We start from the raw sequence: 7,079 nt of genomic DNA on the forward strand, positions 1-7,079 counted from the left end.
AATTTGTATGTACTGTAGCCATTGGAATTATGTGTAATGTTTGCGTATGAATGCAGGGGTTGTGGTTGTATGTAGTGTTAGCTTTAAAAATGCAGGTGTACGTTTGTTTGTAGTGCTGGTGTTTGAATGCAGGGGTTTCATTGCTGGGATACAAATACATATATAATTACACAGATACACAAAGATACACACTGACACGAACACACATAGATGAACACGCTGACGTATACACACACTCAGACACACACAAATACACACACTGACATACATACACACAATTATATACACTCACAGAAACATACTCACACAGACACACGCTGACACACACACAGATAAAAACACTGATGCATACACACACTCAGACGCACACATACAATTATACACACTGACACATACACACTCACAGACACACACATATCATATTTTTTTTATTTTTAGCCCCCTCTTATTAACATAGTTTTATGTGCAGTTAGGTGGGTTCCCTGGAGTCCTGCAGCTGGCTCAGTCTGATAAGAGTGTGGTACTGGCTGGAACTGACTCTCTGCCTCCTATTGTCCTCCACACGAGGGCTCTCTATATGAAGTTGGGAGGAAGTGAACTGCACTCACTTTCTCCCAGAGCTGCTGAGACTATATGGGTCCGGTAGCTCTGTTAAATGGCCACTTTGCCAAACCGGGCTCCAGTATTCTATTTTTTAAAGGGAGGGGTTGGAAATTATGTGGGATTGTGGGGGGAGAAAAACCCCTGGCCCTAAACACAAACTTGCAATTACCAATTTACAGTTGTTACATTTTTTTTTTTGTTTCTTTTTAATTAACTCTTTGCAGAAAGACATTATTTTTGGGTGGGGGTGCTGTTTAGTAAAAAAAAAAAAAAAAAAATAGTTCCTAAATATCCCTATACTGGCACTGACACAAACTTTTGGAGGTAGAGATAGACTGCTTCACTTATTCTAGTGTGACACTGCTGCTCATGTCTAGTGCAGTGTTGTACTGCTAGCCACTGCCACTTAAAGGGACACTATAGTCGCCAGAACAACTACTGCTTATTGTATTTGTTCTGGTGAGTAGAATCATTCCCTTTTTCCAGTAAACATGGCCTTTTCTGAGAAAATACAGTGTTTACATTACAGCCTTCAGATGGCTACTAGAGGTGTTTCCTGGGGCAGTGCTGCACACTGTGCACTACTGCTATTCAGTGTCTCCAACCTCTGCATGGAAACACTGAACTTTCCTCATAGAGATACATTGATTCAATGCATCTCTATGAAGAGCTGCTGATTGGCCAGGGCTGTGGGTGACTTGTGCTGGCTCTGCCCCTGATCTGCCTCCTTGACAGTCTCAGCCAATCATATGGGAAACCATTGTGATTGGCTCAGACCACCACTTATGATGATGCCAGTAGACAGCATGCCGGTTAGGGGCAGAGGCAGCAGCTGCAGACTTGTATACAAGTAAGATTTTACTATATTTAGGGAGGCAAGGGAGGCGGGGTGAGGGGGGGGGGAAATGGTGGTTTTAACACTATAGGGTCAGAAATACATGGTTTTTCTCTCCTGGCCATATAGTGTTCCTTTAACACCTACTTGTAATCACCAATTTGCAGTTTGACAGTTGTTTTTCTTCTTTTGGTAAAGTGTTTGGAGAAAGAAAACCTTTTTTTTTGAGTGTCTGTCCAGTGTCTGCTGTGCAAATGTGCGATCACTGTGTAATGTTTTTTTTACAGTCAAACAAAATAACGTTACAGTAGTAAATCCATCAAGCTCCAATACATTTTGCAACACAATTACCTATTTGTGCTGAATAAAGTTGTGTTAGTTTGCACAATTATTCATATCCCTATGAATCTTATTTATTGTATTAAGAAAAACAAACCATTATCAGCATTGTTACGTACTAATCCCAAGACAAAATTGAGGGAGAAAGGGTAGAGTTAAGGAAAGGGATCCTGTTCCCTAATCCACCATCAGCAGTAGTGCCATGACTTCTGAGAGTTTGAATATCTAGTCCATAAGGACTACTAACACGTACATTGCTGCTGCATCTGTCACCAACAACTCCCCTACTGCCACCACCACCGCTGTTAGTAGTATTCATCATTAGGATGGGCAGCATTTCCAATACATTTATTTAGGAGTCACGGACACTTGCACCTTAGTGGCCATCTGGACAGGATGGGTAGGAACTGGACAAGTAGTGTGAGCTATGCTTTGAGACAGCGATACACATGAGCAAGCTCTTTAGCTGCATGTGATTTCATAAGCATGTTTGGATTCTGCATGACCACTCATTGCCTGGAGGCAAGCAGGGAAGAAGATTTTTCACTGCAGTCAGAGGGGAAAGCATGCTTAAGACAAATTGGACTGAAAGATGCAGATCAGGCCCTGCTAAATTTGCAAAATTCTCATACAGAGAAATTCAATTTTAGACCTGTGCCTGTAAATGTCTTAATAAACATCTTAATTATTTAAAAATGAAAAACCAGTGTAGACCAGATCAAATCCCAGAAATGTTGAAGCTCACTGTGTGTCAGGATTACTGTTTGATCCAGCACGTAGAACTGTACAGCATGGATGACAAATAAGTAATGTATTACTGGTCCTTAGAATAGCCGGATTTAACGTACAAAGAATAGTCAAAAATACTAGCCAAGTTCAGGGAACACAGAAAGGGACACAGCGATGAGGAAAGCCAGGAGTCAGAATACCAGAATATAGAGAAGTCAATAAACAAAGCCAAAGTAAAAAAAGTGTAGAAAACTTTAAACAGGAACACGCTCTCGGACAACCACAAGGGAAACCACGACAGGGCACTGAGCAGGATGAGATTTGGGCCTAAATACCCCTCCTCTAGATATGATAGGCTGTAACCGGCCTTTGACCCCAAAGTCAGTTACCAGGTTTCATTTGCATAATTGCTGCTCAGCATTAACCCTTCTGTGGATTAGGTTGCTGCTCGGCACAACTTTTCCTGTGTGGACAGTAAATGTCATTAACCACATTTTTATAAGCGGATGAATACGTGATATTACCCCCCACCTGAAGAACGCCCATCGGGCGGGCAGGACCAGGCTTGAGAGGAAATTTGACGTGAAAAGCGCGGATCTTACGGCCCGCATGCAGGTCAGGAGCCGAAACCCAAGAACGATCAACAGGACCGTAACCTTTCCAAACAACCGAATACTGTAAAGTTCCCAGAGAAAACCTAGAATCCACGATAGAAGAAACCTCATACTCCTCCTGACCACCCACCACCACCGGAAGGGGAGGAACACAAGGAACAGTATCTCTATTGCAGACAAGAGGTTTGAGTAAGGGCACATGAAAAGTGTAGGGAACCCCTAAAGATGCAGGAAGAGCCAGAGAGTAAGACACTGGATTGATCCTACGAAGCACTCTATAGGGACCAAGGAATCTGGGGGCAAACTTCATGCTAGGGACCTTAAGCTTGATGTTGCAAGATGACAACCAAACCCGGTCCCCCACTTGGTACACTGGGTTGGCACTCCTACGCTTATCAGCAAAATGTTTGAAGCGTTCAGAAGCAGCCCCTAGAGCAGTTTGAACCTTAACCCAGGTATCCCGAATGGAGGCCAGACGCTCATCCAGAGCAGGAATGGCAGTATCAGAAAATACCGCAGGGAGAACCGTAGGATGCCTACCATTGTTGACAAAAAATGGACTGTGCCCAGAGGAGTCATGAACAGCATTGTTTCTAACGAACTCGGCCCACGGGAGTAGTTCGGACCAATTGTCCTGTGTGCTATTAATAAAACAACGCAAATAAACCTCTAATGACTGGTTAGCCCTCTGAGCTGTACCATTGGTCTGTGGATGGTAGGAGGAGGAGAAGGATAGATCAATCCCCGAATGTTTACTGAACGCCCTCCAGAACCTGGACACAAACTGAGAGCCCCTATCAGACACAATATTGTGAGGGATGCCATGCAAACGGACAATTTCACGTATGAAAATTAGGACCAATTCTTGCGGAGATGGCAACTTCTTGAGAGGAATGAAGTGAGCCATCTTAGAAAATTGGTCTACAACCATGAGAATAGTAGTGAACCCAGCAGAGCTAGGAAGCTCAACAATAAAGTCCATGGATAAGTGGGACCATGGAATCTCAGGACCAGGAAGAGGCTGCAACAGGCCACAATGAAGTGCATGAGTCACCTTAGAAACTGCACACACAGAACATGCTTGCACATACTCCTTTACATCTTTCCTGAGTGAATCCCACCAAAATGATCTAGTGATCGCGGCAGTGGACCTATTGATGTCAGTTACCACGTTTCATTTGCATAATGGCTGCTCAGCATTAACCCTTCTGTGGATTAGGTTGCTGCTCGGCACAACTTTTCCTGTGTGGACAATAAATGTCATTAACCACATTTTTATAAGCGGATGAATACGTGACACTGTGCCGGCAATTGCTAAACCTGTCACTACCTAATTAATAAATCTGTCACATCCTGCTCTGTTCTGCAGAGATGTCTGGCCTTGGCTTCTGGAATCCAGTACTCTTTTTACAATTCTTAATTAGTTTTTCTTGTTTTTTCTGGCTTTCTATTCCATGTCTGGTTTTCTTTTTGCTGGATTTTCTGGGTTCATTCCTTTATTGCGTTCCTGGAATTTCCAGTCTCCTGGATTCCTTTATATGGTTGTTTTATGTTATCACACCCGTTCCTTTTCCATTAATCCTTTTGTTTCAGTTGGTTCCTGCAGGCAGTTGTTCCAAGTCATCTGCCCATTTCTTGCATGTGCTGTATGTGTTTTATTATTGTTTATTTAGTCATGCATATCTAGGCAGATAGGCCCCACCTTAATTGAAGTACTTTGCCGCAGTTGATGGGCTGCATACATCTTGGCCATTTATGTATGTCTAAATCTCCAATGTTTTACATATATAGTACTTAGTTATGTCTCCTCTTGTTTTGCCTTGCATATCTTGTCTTGTTTTGTTTTGCCTTGTATTCCGAGTTCATGTACAGTTCTGTCCTGCCCTGTTCTTGTTTTCCTCATGTCTTGTGTACATGCTCTGGGTTCTGCTTTCTGTCCTGCTCCGGTTGTGGGTTCTCCTAGTTTTGCTTTGTTTTCTTGTTTGGTGTCTATTCTAGTCTTGCCTTGTTTCTGTACTGGATACATATCTGCTGCAGAGCCTCCCTATTCAGATCCTGGGAGGTCTGCATATTGTCATCTGGCACCTGGGATCTGCAGAAGCTGCATCAGGGTACTCGTATGTAGCGGCACAAACGGTGGTTCTCAACACCAGGGGGCGTGCGGTTACCCTGCACCAGGCCCTGATAATCCATTTCCACTCATTGACTCCTACAATCAAGTTCAGGCATACTGGGTCCCGGTCACCGGACCGCCACCCCTGAAAATCACTGGTGTCTGGATACATACATAAACTTTGGAAGACTGCCAGACTAGTAGCTGTCCATAAAAGTGGTCACAATATTTTTGGTATCTAACTATCATCCAATATGATTGCTCCCCGCATTGTCAAAAATCTTGGAAAAAATGCATTCACATGCAACTATGTGAATATTATCAACAATTAAACTATCTGACACCTAATCAATCAGGCTTTTGTCCAAGTCACTCAACTACAATTGCCCTCTTAAAGATTTGCAAAGACATCCAAATTGACATGGAACATGGAGACTTAACTGGAGCAATTTTCCTTGATTTTTCCAAGCCCTTGACACGGTAGAATTATTTTAACATAGAAAGATAGAAACATAGAATGTGACGGCAGATAAGAACCATTCGGCCCATCTAGTCTGCCCAATTTTCTAAATACTTTCATTAGTCCCTGGCCTTATTTTATAGTTAGGATAGCCTTATGCCTATCCCACGCATGCTTTTGCATGATTTAGCAAATACTTAAAAACTCTGGTACTGGTGATCATCCGCTAACCTGGTTTTCGATCATATGTATCAGATTAATCGCAGTATGTGACCATTTCTGATAGCGCCTCCCTCTCCAGGTCACGTGTGATATTCCCTACGACTCCATACTCAGACCCCAACTATTCACATTATTTGTAAACGTCTGCAAAGCCTCAACTGTACACATGTATGCAGACTATACTGTAATCTAAGCTAGTAAACCCAATCTACCGCAGCTTGAGACTGTGCTCCAAGACCAGTTTGCTTAGGTAGAAAAGTGGATTGCAGTTAACAAACTCTTCCTAAAAAATGGATATTTATACAATAGGTGTGGAATATATGGCGCTGAGTAGTAGATATAGACAATGGGTTATACCTGCTGAAAAACACTCTGTGGGTACTCCTCAGAAACCCACCATACAAAGATAATCACCAAGATACAAAAAAGGTTTCAGGCCCAATTGGTGTTACCACCCCTTGGGTCTTCTACCTTTAAGAGTGCAGCGCTGTATTTGGTATAAGATCACAGTAAATTACCTGTAGTTCAAAGACAGGTATCCTTTATATTCTCCAATGTAATGAATATACAAAAGAAAACAAAAATATATACAAATAATTGTGCAGTATGTTAAACACTGTGATTGAAAATTTTAGTGAGTTCACAGATATGTCTACACTCACATTTTTTAGAGCCTTTTCAAGTGAATTAGGCTCTAAACTTGTGCACGTCTGTGTCTTTAAAGGTAGATCACACGACCCCTCTTCTCCAAGGTGGATGGTGTATTTTCCTCTCCACAAGGTATATAAAAGACACAGAGTTATCGAGCTAAGTGTAGCATCCTTTGCAGTTTTTGTGAGTTTAAGTAATGAGATTAAAATGCTCACCTTGTTTATAGCCTTTTGGTAACTGGCTTTAAGTATGTAGACCTAGTGTCAATTTGTGGGGTGACACTGCCCCTTCCCTGGAATCACTGGTGCTGGATACAGTTGGTTGTATAAAATAGATGAATTTATTACAATATATAAATAATCAATATAAAATACTTTCTAGAAAATAAAAAACAGATAAGAACAATTATATTATAAGTATTAGTGGTTTCCAGTAAAATGTTGAGTCCACTTTAAAAGCTAAAACGCGTTTCGCCGGTAAAAACGGCTTCCTCAGTCAGCTTGTAAAAGTCCT

The sequence above is a fragment of the Pelobates fuscus genome, chromosome 1 (assembly GCF_036172605.1).
Source record: "Pelobates fuscus isolate aPelFus1 chromosome 1, aPelFus1.pri, whole genome shotgun sequence".
Classification (NCBI taxonomy): domain Eukaryota; kingdom Metazoa; phylum Chordata; class Amphibia; order Anura; family Pelobatidae; genus Pelobates; species Pelobates fuscus.